Source organism: Schistocerca nitens, chromosome 12, assembly GCF_023898315.1.
Source record: "Schistocerca nitens isolate TAMUIC-IGC-003100 chromosome 12, iqSchNite1.1, whole genome shotgun sequence".
Classification (NCBI taxonomy): domain Eukaryota; kingdom Metazoa; phylum Arthropoda; class Insecta; order Orthoptera; family Acrididae; genus Schistocerca; species Schistocerca nitens.
The window spans coordinates 39,270,480-39,285,610 of NC_064625.1; the positions used below are offsets into that span (position 1 = coordinate 39,270,480).

Below are 15,131 nucleotides of genomic sequence, written 5' to 3' on the forward strand. Positions count from 1 at the left end.
CACTCACCAGAGGGAGGTTTGAAAGCATATCGATGTAGATGTAGATATAGAGAACACAAAACTTCGTGGCTACAGCTTGCGCTCTTACGAGAGGCGATAATTAAAACCTTCGAGTGACCTTCTTATGTCAAACATACGTACAAATTCTACAAATCCCTCCCTCCCTCCTCTTGAGTTCCACAGGCCTTTCTTCTGCTACAGACTTGCGCCCTCATAACTCGCCATATTGCCCGCACTGTCCTCCATTGCCGTCTACCTGATTACACGGCCAGTATCGGACACGCACACACGCACACGCACACGCACACATACACGTGTGCACCCCAAACTGCATTTGCACAGGTCACAGGTCCTGACTGACAGCTCGCGGCCGCGGCGCAAAGGCCAATTACAGACCCTCCCTCGCGCAGGTTGGCAGCCCTGGCCGGGGCTCCCCGTCCAGCGAGCTGCTACTAAGTTAGTTCCCCTGTGTGCCTCCGCTCCGCTGTGGATTATTGGGTTCGAATCCTGATCGAGTGAGTCCTCTAGCGCAGGACGCAATATGAATGAACGCCTAGCCGTGTGCTGCGCTACAAAGCGTGCAACTATCTGAAGCTGCCAGTTTCTAATCCACCGTGATCTATTCCCTTGGGCTTCCAAGCAGATTCATCGTAGGGGACGGATATCAATACCCGACTCCAACAGCACAGAAACAGACAGAACGGTTCTGGATTTCAGTCGGCCGGAAATACTAGAATCGGTGTTGGTAGTCGGCCAGTTTCTGTACTCTTTAATACCCGTCATAAAGGATTACAATATGTCGTTTTATTTCTTGTCATTTTAAGTGTTTTCCATATCTCTGACCATTGGACGTGTTAGATTCCAGAGGCGTTTCAGTGCGTTTCATCGCTCGAGTCATTTTCGTTCTACTCGCTGGCTATTACAAAACAGGAAAGGTAAAGTCGCCTTTCTGTTAACCTCACTTCTGCCATAGATTTTGCCTAAGCCTTACTTGAGTAGCAGAGCTTATTGAACTGATTCGATAATACATATCTTGAGAATTATTTCGAGAGAAAAGCTTAATTTATATTTGCAATGTAGCTGACGTAAGGTTTACTGTGAATAAAACCATATAGTCTTGTGCATGATTTACTAATCCTCATCACAGGAAAGAGATAATCTGGAAATGTTGAATAAAAGTAAATTTCGTGCACAGTTTCGCGATCTTATGCGTTAGACAGAATTTCATAGTCGCTATTCAAAGTAAATTTTATTTTCATGATACACGAACCTGCTAGGCTTGTCAAATATTAAAAGCTTACAATAACTAGCATCTTTTCCATTGCCAGTTGCTCCCAGATAAAACGAATATTATTGTCGTACTGAATACTATCACTCAGAAACGAAACACAGGTTTCGCTACGTCCGAGGGTAAAAGAAACTTTATAATCGGGCCTGGCAAGCACTGTTATAAGAGGATGCTGGTCCAATCTGAGAAGTATGCGTAAGCCGTAGGTTGATACCACGCTATCCATCTAAACTAGAATGAGAGTTGAGTTCAATATAGAAACATTCAAACAATAAAAAAAGCACTCCGTCTTCAGGCCACAAGTGGCCCATCGGGACCATCCGACCGCCGTAGCATCCTCGCTGAGGATGAGGATAGGAGGGGCGTGTGGTCAGCACACCGCTCTCCCGGTCGTTATGATGGTTTTCTGTGACCGAAGCCGCCACTATTCGGTCGAGTAGCTCCTCAATTGGCATCACGAGGCTGAGTGCACCCCATTCAAACAATAACATATACAATAAAAGAAATGCCGAAACGCAACGACTGACTGAAACTGGGTTGAGGAACACCATACAAGGCGAATAGATAGTCCTGACAGATGAAACAGTGTAAGCATTGGAGGATTCAACAGGCAGAAAGAGAAGGTGCAGTAGAAATCCTTGCATTACGCCCTAGATACTGAATGCAGTTACCGAGCTGAGAATATATAAAAATGAAGCAACTGAAGTAGGCAAAAGAGATATTAACAACCAGTATGAAATGACAAAGCAGAAATGGCTAGTTGAAGCAAGCAAACATAACTAGAAGACTGATATGTGTCGTCTACAGGAAAACTAAAGAGAAAAAAGACCCAGCTGTGTGAATATCAAGTCAGAACTACCGTAAGTAATGAAGGGAAAATTGAAGGTGAGAAGACTATATGTACGACGAAGGGAACTTGAATGCAATATTACAGAAAAGGAATGAGATTACACGGACTACATTCATTACAAATGATTTGAAGTTAAACATTGAACTTTAAAATAGAAAAAAATGGTTCAAATGGCTCTAAGCACTGTGGGACTTAACATCTGAGGTCATCAGTCCCTTAGACTTAGAACTTCTTAAACCTAACTAACGTAAGGACATCACACACATCCTTGCCCGAGGCAGGATTCGAACCTGCGACCATAGCAGCAGCTCGGTTCCGGAGTGCAGCGCCTAGAACCGCTCGGCCACACGGGCCGGCATAATATCCCAATCGGCACCTCATTTGCTGTATATCAGTGGCGTCCAACCTTCGAACTTATATGCGACACTTTGGATGAAGAAGAGTATTTTTGGGCCTCAGGTAATACACTAAACACTAGCAATAACCGCCAAAAAAAAAAAAAAAAAAAAAAAGCAACGGCATGAATCAATGAAAGTATAGCACCGTAATGCAGGAGTTTTAGATTGAAAATATTCAATTCATCGCAACTTTACATAAACGGAATGTCATGTAACTTTCTTTTCAGTTGTCATGTGATGGATGCTCAATTTTTTGGGCCTCGCGTGGCCCGCGAGCCACCGGTTGGACACCCTGTTGTACATGATTCCGAGCACTTTTCACAGGCGCGTCAAATGTTTCTCTGAACTCTTATTTCTTCCTCTTACAAAAATTATTTCACAAAATCTTCGAATATTTGAAAAAATTATTGCATTTTTTTGTTTACAGTTAAATATCACACGAGTGTGCAAAATTGCTAGGTCTTCAAGAGATGAATTTTTTGACACCTCTTTAGTAGTAAATGTTAGTGAAATATTTGAATTATCCGTTAAATCACTAATTATGTTTTTCGTAAGTACCCTTATTACTTTAAAGCTATTAAATATTTGTTTCGCGAAACTAGATCTCAAGCTGGTCAGTTTGAGACCCCATTTATCTGTTTTACACACTGTTTTGGCTATGAAAACTCTGAGAAAAGTGCATTGCGTAATTTCTTGGGAGTCTTTTTTTCGCTCCGCTCAAACATTTGACCAAAAAGGAAAAACATTATGAGTACTCGCAGATTCCCCTTCACAGATCACCTGATACAAGATAGTCACACGGTGCACAGTATCGGAAACAACCTCGTAACTCTTTATACAGTGAAAGAAGTATACTTGATGGACATATACACTGAAGCGCCAAAGAAACAGCTTTGGCATGCGTATTCAAATACAGAGACACATAAATAGGCTACGGCGCAGCGGTCGTCAACGTCTACGTAAGACAAAAATGTCTGGCGTAGTTGTTAGATCGGTTACCGCTGCTACAATGGGAGGTTAGCCAGATTTAAGTGAGTTTGAACGTGATGTTATAGTCGGCGCACGAGCGATTGAACACTGCATCTCCGAGGTAGCGACGATGAGGGGATTTTCCCGTTCAAAAATGGTTCAAATGGCTCTTAGCACTATGGGACTTAACTTCTGAGGTCATCAGTCCCCTAGAACTTAGAACTGCTTAAACCAAACTAACCTAAGGACATCACACACATCCATACCCGAGGCAGGATTCGAACCTGCGACCGCAGCGGCCGCGCGGTTCCGGACTGTAGCGCCTAGAACCGCTCGGCCACTCCTGCTGGCGATTTTCCCGCACGACCATTTCATGAGTGTACCGTGAATACCAGGAATCTGGTAAAACATAAAATCTTCGACATCGCTGCGGTCGGAAAAAGATACTGCAAGAACGGGACCAACGACTGCTGAAGAGGATAGTGCAACCCTTTAGAAAATTGCTGCAGATTTCAATACTGAGCCGTCAACAAGTGTCAGTGTGCGAACCATTCAACGAAACATCATCGGTATGGCCTTTCAGAGCCGAAGGCCCACTCGTGCACCCTTGATGTCTGCACGACACAAAGCTTTACGCCTCACCTGGGCCAGTCAGCACCGACATTGGGCTGTTGATGACTGGAAACATGTTACCTGGTCGGACGATTCTCGTTTCCAGTTGTATCGAGCGGGTGGACGTGTACGGGTATGGAGATAACCTCATGAATCCATGGACCCTGCATGTCAGCAGGGGACTGTTGAAGCTGGTGGAGGCTCTGTAGTGGTATGAGGCGTGTGCAGTTGGAGTGATATGGGACCCCTGATACGTCTAGATACGTGTCTGACAGGTGACACGTACGTAAACACCCTTTCAGATCACCTGTATCCATTCATATCCATTGTACATTCCGAAGGGCAATTCCAGTAGGATAATGTGACACCTCAAACGTCCAGAATTGCTCTAGGAAGACTCTTCTGAGTATAAAAACTTCGGATGGCCACGAAACTCCCCAGACATGAAAATTGTTGGGCGTACGTGGGATGCCTTCCAACGTTCTCTTCCGAAGAGATCTCCATCCCCTCGTACTCTTAAGGATTTATGGTGTCAATTTCCTCCAGCTGTACTTCAAACATTAGTCGGGTACATGGCACTTCTGTTTCTTTGGCTCTTCAATGTATGACGAAACAGATATTTATGCGAATCCTCAAAAATCCAGGGAATACTCAACGAGCAATGCAAATTACGAAACACCAGTTTCCTGGATGTGTTGTCACTCCGTTATTGGTAGCTTCCTGTAAGGCCACTCGGCGGTTTCCTAACTGTGTTTTGGTGTCAGTAAACACGTCCTTACTTTAGAATTTCGAACGTATCAGAATATAATTCTTTTTCTACTTCTAATGTACGAAATGGTTCAAATGGCTCTGAGCACTATGGGACTTAACATCTGAGGTCATCAGTCCCCTAGAACTTAGAACTACTTAAAGCTAAGTAACCTAAGGACATCACACACACCCATTCCCGAGGCAGGATTCGAGCCTGCGACCATAGCGGTCGCGCGGTTCCAGCCTGAAGCGCCTAGAACCGCTCGGCCACACGGGCCGGCAATGTACCAAAAAGTCCAGTTTTTATAAAGAAGATACGCTCATTTCTCCTACTGTACTATTGGGTGTATCTCTTTGAAATCCATCGGACTTTTATTTTATTAATTCTTTGAATTTGCTTCACCTCAGTACAACGTAAGCCACATGTTAAAAAATAAATAAATAAATAAAAAAGCAACTGGATTTCGAGAACCAGTATTTCGCGAGAAATCCACATGTTCTTTAAAATGTGTGAGAGTGTATGTATGTATTTTTCACTCCTCCAAATATATACATATTTGTTTGTTTGTTTGTGTGTGTGTGTGTGTGTACGAATGTATGTTCTACATGTACTCCTAAACGACTGGACCGATTTCAGCCACACGTGGTACATATATCACTTACTGTCTGGAAAGAATCGCTGTGGCGTAACAACCAACTACCTGCCAAAGGGAAGCGTGGGTGTGAAAAAGAAGTGTATCCTACGATACGCGAATACCGAAGCTATCTCCATCCTTTATCTGATAATGAGAGCACTTCGTGGAATGCAACAAACTTTACACATAATCTGAAACCTTTGCGAAACTTTTTCTCGCTGACAACCCCAACAAAAGGAAGAAAGGAAAAAAAAAATTATGGCTCACGACATCTTCGCCGTTCATGCAATAGAACATCTGTATCTAGTACGAAGTTTTAATTTATTACTTCTACTCGCAACACATTTTGAAGACAGGGTCCGCATACACCACTGGATGTACTTGCAATACCATCTCATTGTACAACACTCAGTTCAGGGTAATGACGTCATTAACGCCGACATGCGAGAAAACTCATCATGCATGACATCTAAATTTATTAATTGATTGCAGCCAACTCTATTCACAAGAACTTTCACGGACAGTGTCAACACATGGCGCTGAATGTACCTACAAAATTGTAGCACTGTACGACATATAGTTCAGGTGTTGTGACGTCATAAACATTGAGCCGCGTGAAAAATAAGGTGCAGGTGAACTATGTGTATTAATATATGTGAAATATGTTAAATTTTATGGAGTGAAACATTGACGATAAACAGTTCAGACACGAAGAGAATAGAAGCTTCTGAAATGTTGTGCTACGTAAGGATGCTGAAGGTTAGATGGATCGATCACATAACTAATGATGAGGTACTGACTATAATTGGCTAGGCAAAAATTTGTGGCACAACTTGACTGAAAGAAGGGATCCGTTTGAGATGCCATGTCACGGATTGCGTTGTCCCTCCCGCCGGAGATTCGAGTACTCCCTCGGGCATGGGTATGTGTGTTGTTCTTAGCATAAGTTAGTTTAAGTTGGTTTAAGTAGTGTGTAAGCCTAGGGGCCGATGACCTAAGCAGCTTGGTCCCTTAGGAATTCACACACATTTAGACATTTTTTTAGGGATCCGTTGATAAGGCTTATTCTGACATCAAGGGATCACCAATTTAGTATTAGGGAAACGTGGGAGGTTAAAAATTGCAGAAGAACACCAAGAGATGAATACGGTAAAGTGATTCAGAAGGATGTAGGCTACAGTAGTTATTCGTATATGAAGAGGGATGGAAAGCTGCATCATACCAGTCTTTGAACTGCAACAACAACAACAGCAACGTTGACGAGAACAAAAACATGTTAAATATGTGTGAAACATTTGAGATATGTGCATACGTAGGCTAAGCCACGTGTAAAAAGCTCAACATAAGCCCATAGATCGATTTCAAGCAAGTCTGGTACACGTACTACTTAGTATCTGGAAAGAAATACTGTGGGGGTGGGGGATAAGAACCAGCAACCTCATATTGCGTTGGGAGTGATAACGTTGAGAGAGAAGGGAGGTGGAGGAGGAGATGGTAGACGGAGAGAGAGGTGAGGAGCAGCTGGAGAGGAGAGAGGAGCAGATGGACAGAGAGGGAAGAGCAGAGAATGGAAAGAGACAGGGGAAGGAAGAGACGAATAAACAGAGAGGAAGAAGCAGATGAACAAAGAGAGGGGGCAGGACGAAGAGAGGGTGAGGGATGAGATAGGACGAGATGGAAAGAGAACGCGGAAGATATATAATAGAACGTGTACATTACGCAACATATAGTGTAAAAGTGTGGATTAAACACAACGAAGATTCTATAAGCATTGTATTCAATACTTTGAATCATATCCTGTAGCACACATCAACCAATAAAAGCATTTTCACAAATATTATAAAGATCGAAAGTCAAAGTGTAAACAGCTTTTTGAAAGAGTAAGTATTTTTCCCTAATTCGAATAATATTCTTCAGATCAATAAGTATCTTGTACAGCAAACTTTCTAAAGTCAATTTTCATCTTAATCAGTTCTGCGGTTCGTCGTTAAAACGTAACAGAGTTTCGCAGCCGCGCGGGGTAGCCGCACGGTCTTAGGTGTCTTGTCACGGTCCACGCGACTCCCCCCGTCGGAGGTTCGAGTCCTCCCTCGGGCGTGGGTGTGTGTGTTGTGCATAGCGTCAGTTGGTTTAACTAAGATTAAGTGGTGTGTAAGTTTAGGGACCGGTGACCAAAGCAGTGTGGTCCCATAAGATCTTACCACAATGATAATAATAGAAAGAGTTTCGCATTTATAATATTAGTTTGAATATAAATGTCAATTACGATAGATTTTCCCCCGTGATCCAACTTTGGTGAAATAAACCTATACGGTGCCCCAAGCTGCGGAAACTCCATGAAAATTCGTCTCTTTGCTTTGGAGATTAGTGTGTTCAGACAGACAGACATGAAGGTTTTAGTAACGAATTATTTCTTGATATCTTTTTTCCGCGATTCGATTTTGATTGAAGTAGCTCCCATACGGTGACCAAAGCTGTGCTCAAGTTAACTGCGAAAATACCATGAAAATTCATCGGGTAGTTTTGGAGAAGAGTGTTCAATAGACAATATGGATGTAATATTAATATGGAATTTTGGTGCAAGCCAGTAAGGGCTCTCTTTCTCAAGTACTGGACGAACAGATTCTTGGGTACGTGTGAGCAGCCTCAAGTCAAATACACAGTTTCTAATTGAAATACTTTTATTGTTATCTTAAACTTTTGACATAGGATTATATCTCTAAGTGAGTAGATTGCAACAGAGTTCTAAATACTTAAATCTGTTCAATAATTATGTGATATATTGAAAATCAAATTGTGGTTGCTCCTGCTAGCCATTAGACAGGCAACCTGCAAAGGAAATTGGCGTCCAGTAATGTAGATTTGTTTCCTGGAAGAATTTTGCTAAGACAGAGACGCAGTATGTGAATGAGCAAAAATGTTCAGATTTTTACAGGAGATGGACAACGTTAATGAATAAACTGTGCGTAAACTAGTACATTAATAGAAGCTCTGGTATGTTTTCTTTGAGTAAAGCTGCTACAGTGGAACAGACACTGACGATGTGGGGAGAAAAGTACACATTTTGTATCTTATTTTGGAAACAAGACGTTAAGAAAAAGAGTAAAACGGCGTTGGCTCATTACTTTCCAAGTATTGCTCTTCCCTATGCTCATCTGGAGCTGATGGAAGTTTAGTTTCAATGCCTTAAAATGTTTCTCTCCATTACGTGCTGTATGTAGAATTCAACACACAAACATTTCGTGAGAATATGCTACGAAACCTTTTTGGCGTTTAACAAATACAAGTTCTGTCACCCCTGTCACTGAGACTATATGCTGGCGTCTTGTATAAGGGATGGTCCCAGCTAAAGTCCACCGTTCAGCTCTGTGCAGTACAACCTGTTGTTGCCACTACTCCAACTATTTACGTGATACGGAGACCAGATGTTGACTTCCCCTATGAGGGACAGTAAATAATTGCAGTTTAGCGTCATTCTATGACTGCCAGCTTAGTTTTGAGGGGGGAGGGACACTCTTCGTCTTTTGATTGGTTTGATGCAGCTCTGCAGCCCGCCATAAATTCCTTCCCTCTCCCCTGCCCCACAGCAGAGTAATTCTTGCACCCAACATGAATTACTTATTGTATATATTCTGTCTTCCCCTACAATTTTCCCCTCTACAGCTGCCTCAGGAAGCACGGAAGTTATTCCTTGATGTCATATCTCCTGTTAGCCTGTACCTCCCTCTTCTCAGTGTTCACCATACGTTCCTCTATTTAACAATTCTGCGAAGAATCTCCTCATTTATTATCACTCCTCTTAAGTTTCGACGTCCTCCTATAACACTATAACACGTTTAGATTGCCTTCATTTCCGATTTTCTCACCGTCCACGATTCTTTCCGTACACTCCTGTGTTCAAAACGCACACTGTCAGAAATTTCTTCTGCAGGTTAAAACCAATGTTTGATACCAGTAGATTTCATTTGGCCATGAATACCCTGTTTGCCTGTGCTACTATGATTTGTACGTCCTTCTTGCCTCCGCAGTTAATATTAAGACTAAATATCGTATGTGTATATGGCAAATGGTCCCTCAAAGCCTCTCATAACCAATCAATATTGTGCAGTCTGACTCCTCGAGACGACTTCCACTGCTCTTTCCCCGACAATGAGGTTAAATCTCCATTTATTGTATGACGAACGGTTCTTCATAAACTCCGATTCACCGTTCAGTAATGGGCAATGACGCTTCATATTAAGGCTATGCTCCGTCAAGAGCAAAGCAGCTGCAGTTTGCCTTCACGCGATCCGACGTTGCGTTCACGTCTAGCGAGAATCGATCTTAATTCAGCCTCGAGACTCGGTCATTCAAATAGGGCGAGGGAGCCACATGCGAGATCCCTGGTCCCCTGGGACACCGGAAGTGACGTGAAACGTGTGACGTGCGCAGCCAAAGGCGCCACCTGGTACAGGCAGTGCGGTAGTGCGGTGGCTGTGTGCTGGAGGGAGGGGGACATAATGGGAGCGGTGCATTGTGGGTCGGTGCCCCAGGGAGGCGGCTAAGCCTAATGGCGGGCATTCAGTGCAGGTAAAGACCTCCCACGCTCCCCGAACCTCCGCCTTCCCTTCCACGTCACCCACCAGCAATTACTTTACCACACCAGTAGCAAGACTATAGCGAAAATGATCAGTGTCTAAGACAAGTTTTGGTTGCAGTGTACCTCATCAAGAAACGCATGTTCCAAATTATTCGCATATAGGGTGTTACAAAAAGGTACGGCCAAACTTTCAGGAAACATTCCTCACACACAAATAAAGAAAAGATGTTATGTGGACATGTGTCCGGAAACGCTTAATTTCCATGTTAGAGCTTATTTTAGTTTCGTCAGTATGTACTGCACTTCTTCGATTCACCGTCAGTTGGCCCAGTTGAAGGAAGGTAATGTTGACTTCGGTGCTTGTGTTGACATGCGTCTCATTGCTCTACAGTACTAACATCAAGCACATCAGTACGTAGCATCAACAGGTTAGTGTTCATCACGAACGTGGTTTTGCAGTCAGTGCAATGTTTACAAATGCGGAGTTGGCAGAAGCCCATTTGATGTATGGATTAGCACGGAGCAATAGCCGTGGCGCGGTACGTTTGTATCGAGACAGATTTCCAGAACGAAGGTGTCCCGACAGGAAGTCGTTCGAACCAATTGATCGGCGTCTTAGGGAGCACGGAACATTCCAGCCTCTGACTCGCGACTGGGGAAGACCTAGAACGACGAGGACACCTGCAATGGACGAGGCAATTCTTCGTGCAGTTGACGATAACCCTAATGTCAGCGTCAGAGAAGTTGCTGCTGTACAAGGTAACGTTGACCACGTCACTGTATGGAGAGTGCTACGGGAGAACCAGTTGTTTCCGTACCATGTACAGCGTGTGCTGGCACTATCAGCAGCTGATTGGCCTCCACGGGTACACTTCTGCGAATGGTTCATCCAACAATGTGTCAATCCTCATTTCAGTGCAAATGTTCTCTTTACGGATGAGGCTTCATTCCAACGTGATCAAATTGTAAATTTTCACAATCAACATGTGTGGGCTGAAGAGAATCCGCACGCAGTTGTGCAATCGCGTCATCAACACAGGTTTTCTGTGAACGTTTGGGCAGGCATTGTTGGTGATGTCTTGATTGGGCCCCATGTTCTTCCACCTACGCTGTGCTGCTAGAACATGTGCCTTTACAAGTACGACACAACATGTGGTTCATGCACGATGGAGCTGCTGCACATTTCAGTCGAAGTATTCGTACGCTTCTCAACAACAGATTCGGTGACCGATGGATTGGTAGAGGCGGACCAATTCCATGGCCTCCACGCTCTCCTGACCTCAACCCTCTTGAGTTTCATTTATGGGGGCATTTGAAAGCTCTTGTCTACGCAACGCCGGTACCAAATGAAGAGACTCTTCGTGCTCGTATTGAGGGCGGCTGTGATACAATACGCCATTCTCCAGGGCTGCATCAGCGCATCAGGGATTCCATGCGACGGAGGGTGGATGCATGTATCCTCGCTAACGGAGGGCATTTTGAACATTTCCTGTAACAAAGTGTTTGAAGTCACGCTGGTACGTTCTGTTGCTGTATGTTTCCATTCCATGATTAATGTGATTTGAAGAGAAGTAATACACCGAGCTCTAACATGGAAAGTAAGCGTTTCCGGACACATGTCCACATAACATCTTTTCTTTATTTGTGTGTGAGGAATGTTTCCTGAAAGTTTGGCCGTACCTTTTTGTAACACACTGTATATATACTGGGTGGTCAGAAAATGTGTGAAATGCTTTTAGGGATGTTACAGGGCAGGTTGTACTGAGACATATATGTTAAGAAATAAATTCGATACGTTTCTCCGTTTCCGAGTTATTTAGCATTGGTTGGCCAATCAGATCGTCGCGCGCGTAAATTCAAGTTTCAGCTAACGAGACAAAGCACTCGGTTGGGCAACACCGCCCCTGGCAGGCCGCTTGAATGTGAGCGCGCGACGCCCCGATTGGCTCAATTGGCTAAATAACTCGGAGCAACGTATCGAATTTCTTTCTTAACATTTATGTCTCAGTACAACCTGCCCTGTAACATCCCTACACGAATTTCACACATTTTCTGACCACCCTGTGTATACAACTGCCATCTTTGCTTTACACTTGGCAGTCTGTATGTGTACATTGTGTACTTTCTTATATTGGCTACCACAAGCACCACAACAGAAACACTCGTCCTCCTCTACGTCCAGAGGGGCCTGTGTAAAACGTCTACTGGTGCTCCTCAGGGTTCAGTTCTGAGACCAGTACACAGGGTGTGCCATTTATCCTGAACATCTACAATAACTTTTTTCCAGATGCAAAACAAAAAAAGAATGAGTCAAGGAAACGTTGTTTACCTACCAGGGTCACAGAAACGAGCCTGATTGCCTTTCTAGTAACTTTGCTCGTTACAAAGATACGAACAACACAAATTCATTTTTGAACAGCATGCCTATATTTATATATCTTTTTGAGATGATTTTCTTCTCCTCAAGGCACAATGGTACTATTCACTTAAAAATGCTCCAGAATTCAATACTGGGCCAAGTGTCAGCGTGCAAACCATTCAAAGAAACATAATCTATATGGGCTTTCGGACCCGAAGACCCACACACGTACCCTTGATGATTACATGACACAAAGCTTTACACCTCGCCTGGGCCTGTCAACACAGATACTGGACTGTTGGTGAGTGGAAGCGAGTTGCCTCGTCGGACGAGGCCTCGTCGGACGAGGCACGTTTCAGACTGCATCGAGCGGATGGACGCGTACGGATATGGAGACAACCTCATAAATCCATGGACCCTGCATGTCAGTAGGGGACTGTTCAAGCTGGTGAGGCTCTATAATGGTGTGGGGCGTGCGCAGTTGGAGTGATATGGGACCCATGATGTATAGAAACGACTCTGCCATGTGACACGTACGTAAGTATCCTCTCTGATCAACTGCATTCATTCATGTCCATTGTGCATTCCGACGGACTTGGGCAATTCCAGCAGGACAATGCGTCACCCCGCACGTCCTGAATTGCTACAGAGTGGCTCCAAGAACACTCCTCTGAAATGGACATTATTGAGCATACCTGGGATGGTTTGCAACGTACTGTTTTGAAGAGATTTCCATCCCTTCGTACTCTTACGGATTTATGGAAAGCCCTGCAGGATTCATAGTGTCAATTTTCTTCAGTACTACTTGAGGCATTAGTCGAGTCCATGCCACGTCGTGTTGCGGCACTTCTGCGTGCTCGCGGTGACCCTACACGATATTAGGCAGGTGTACCAGTTTCTTTCGCTCTTCAGTGTACTAAGATCTTAGCGAGTTATTTATATTCCTTACTGGAGGAATTTACATCTCCCTTTGAGTAGTTATCTTTTACAGATTACATTTTAACGAAACTTATTTCCTAGGGTGTATGGCCTTATCGAAAAAGTTCTATGAGTGCAATCATGCTTAAAGAATAACTTTCATTTGTAGTGAAATTTAGTGAGAAATTTCTGTTCGGCGTTTTTTAGCAGCACCCACTAAGTTGCCGGGACAGAGTTCCATGTCGGCAGCTTCTTGCCGTGTGGGTCTGCCCTGCTTGCAGCCATGTGGACGGCTCTCTAGCATGGCTTGCTATTTTGTTTGCAGTCAAGCATCCTGACTGTGAGTGCTCAAGCGAGTATATTATGTTATCTTACACAGTAAATTAAATTTTGCTGTCGGCCAAGAGGCCTTTGACTAACTGGCCCTGCACGGGAAATTTTCTCTTTGTTGTTATTGTTTTGTCCGATTAATATTTTAGCCTTGTTCTTATATTGTAAATTATTTGGTATAAACCTTTTGGGTATGCTGTAAAGGTGAATTGTTAGGTCTTGTTAACTACTTAATGCCTAATGGATTTGAGCTCGCTTGAAGAAGTTTATGTACAACTCAGTTTAAATTATTTTTATTGGCTGGTTTATTTGAACCTTTTTAAAAATTTTTTTTAAAGGCCAATGTTGTTGAAGGACAATAGTCCTGCATCTTGTTGGAGGCCATTGTTACTGATATTGAGTGTGTCATTCGCCATTTTTAGCTCCTTCAGGTCTGTAAATAGAAAACGGCAAGTTAACTTGGTATTTTCATACCTGTTTTTCTTAAAAGGGACCAGCTGCTACTTTAAAAATAAAAAAAAAAGTCTATCAAAAGGGTAAATGATGCTACTTAAGGGGGTCTAGTCCTTCCATGTCATTTCCCTGAGCCTGGTAATTCCCGATTTCAACTCCTTCGCAATTTATAAAACCAATGCGAGAAGTCCCAACCAAAAGGTGATTCCAACTAGTGTGTAGAGTATGTGAAAATGGAGGAAGGGGAGGGAAAGGGAGGGGAGGGGAGAGGGAGAGGGGGGGAGAGAGAGAGAGAGAGAGAGAGAGAGAGAGAGAGAGAGAGAGAGAGAGTTATAAAATTACAGTTGATTACAAACACTTATGAAGACACCTTCATACGAACTATCTACTTAGGAACAAACTTCTTCATTGGTAATTCTGTCTACCTGCGACATTATTAGCGTTCTCAGATATCACTATAGCTCAAATGCTGCAATTATTTCTTTTTTGCTGTTGCTGTTGCCCTACGATAGGCCAGGCTCCAGAAATTTTCCAGCAAACATTTAATAGGGTACTACAGAGTTACTGGCACCAGTTTCGATCACCTCAGGTAACTGTATATTTTTAGAAGAATTTTAGAATTCTAAATCTTCAGTATGACCAACCCCCTGTAATATTTACCACTGCTACCTGCAATTCAGCTTGATTATTATATTTCCTACGTGGACTAGCTATAGTAGGAGTGTATCATACAAAAAAAAGCAGAGACGTTAATTTTATTTTAACGGGAAGAATCCAAGTTTAAGTCGTCGAAAGTTTCATCTACTGGTGCAATTCCTTTCTGTTTTCATGAATGTTGCGCTTATTTCGTTACATAACTCTGAAATATTACGAAACTCAAAATGAGACTTAGGTACTGTATAGCACAAGGAGGGTATGGGTTTCGTTCAAACAGGTGTGTGTGTGTGTGTGTGTGTGTGTGTGTGTGTGTGTGTGTGTGTGTGTGTAGGC

The 15,131-nt window shown here is 43.3% G+C and overlaps 1 protein-coding gene and 1 non-coding gene across 2 annotated transcripts in view; both read right to left on the reverse strand.

The window, feature by feature from the left end:
* LOC126215168 (short neuropeptide F) overlaps positions 1–15,131 on the reverse strand; it is a 620,765-nt gene that overhangs the window by 401,229 nt on the left and 204,405 nt on the right. The gene's annotated exons all lie outside the window — the stretch shown is intronic.
* Positions 2,408–2,491, reverse strand: Trnar-ccg (transfer RNA arginine (anticodon CCG)). Its single transcript is given in 2 exon segments — positions 2,408–2,443; positions 2,454–2,491. It is a non-coding gene; the product is annotated as a tRNA-Arg (tRNA).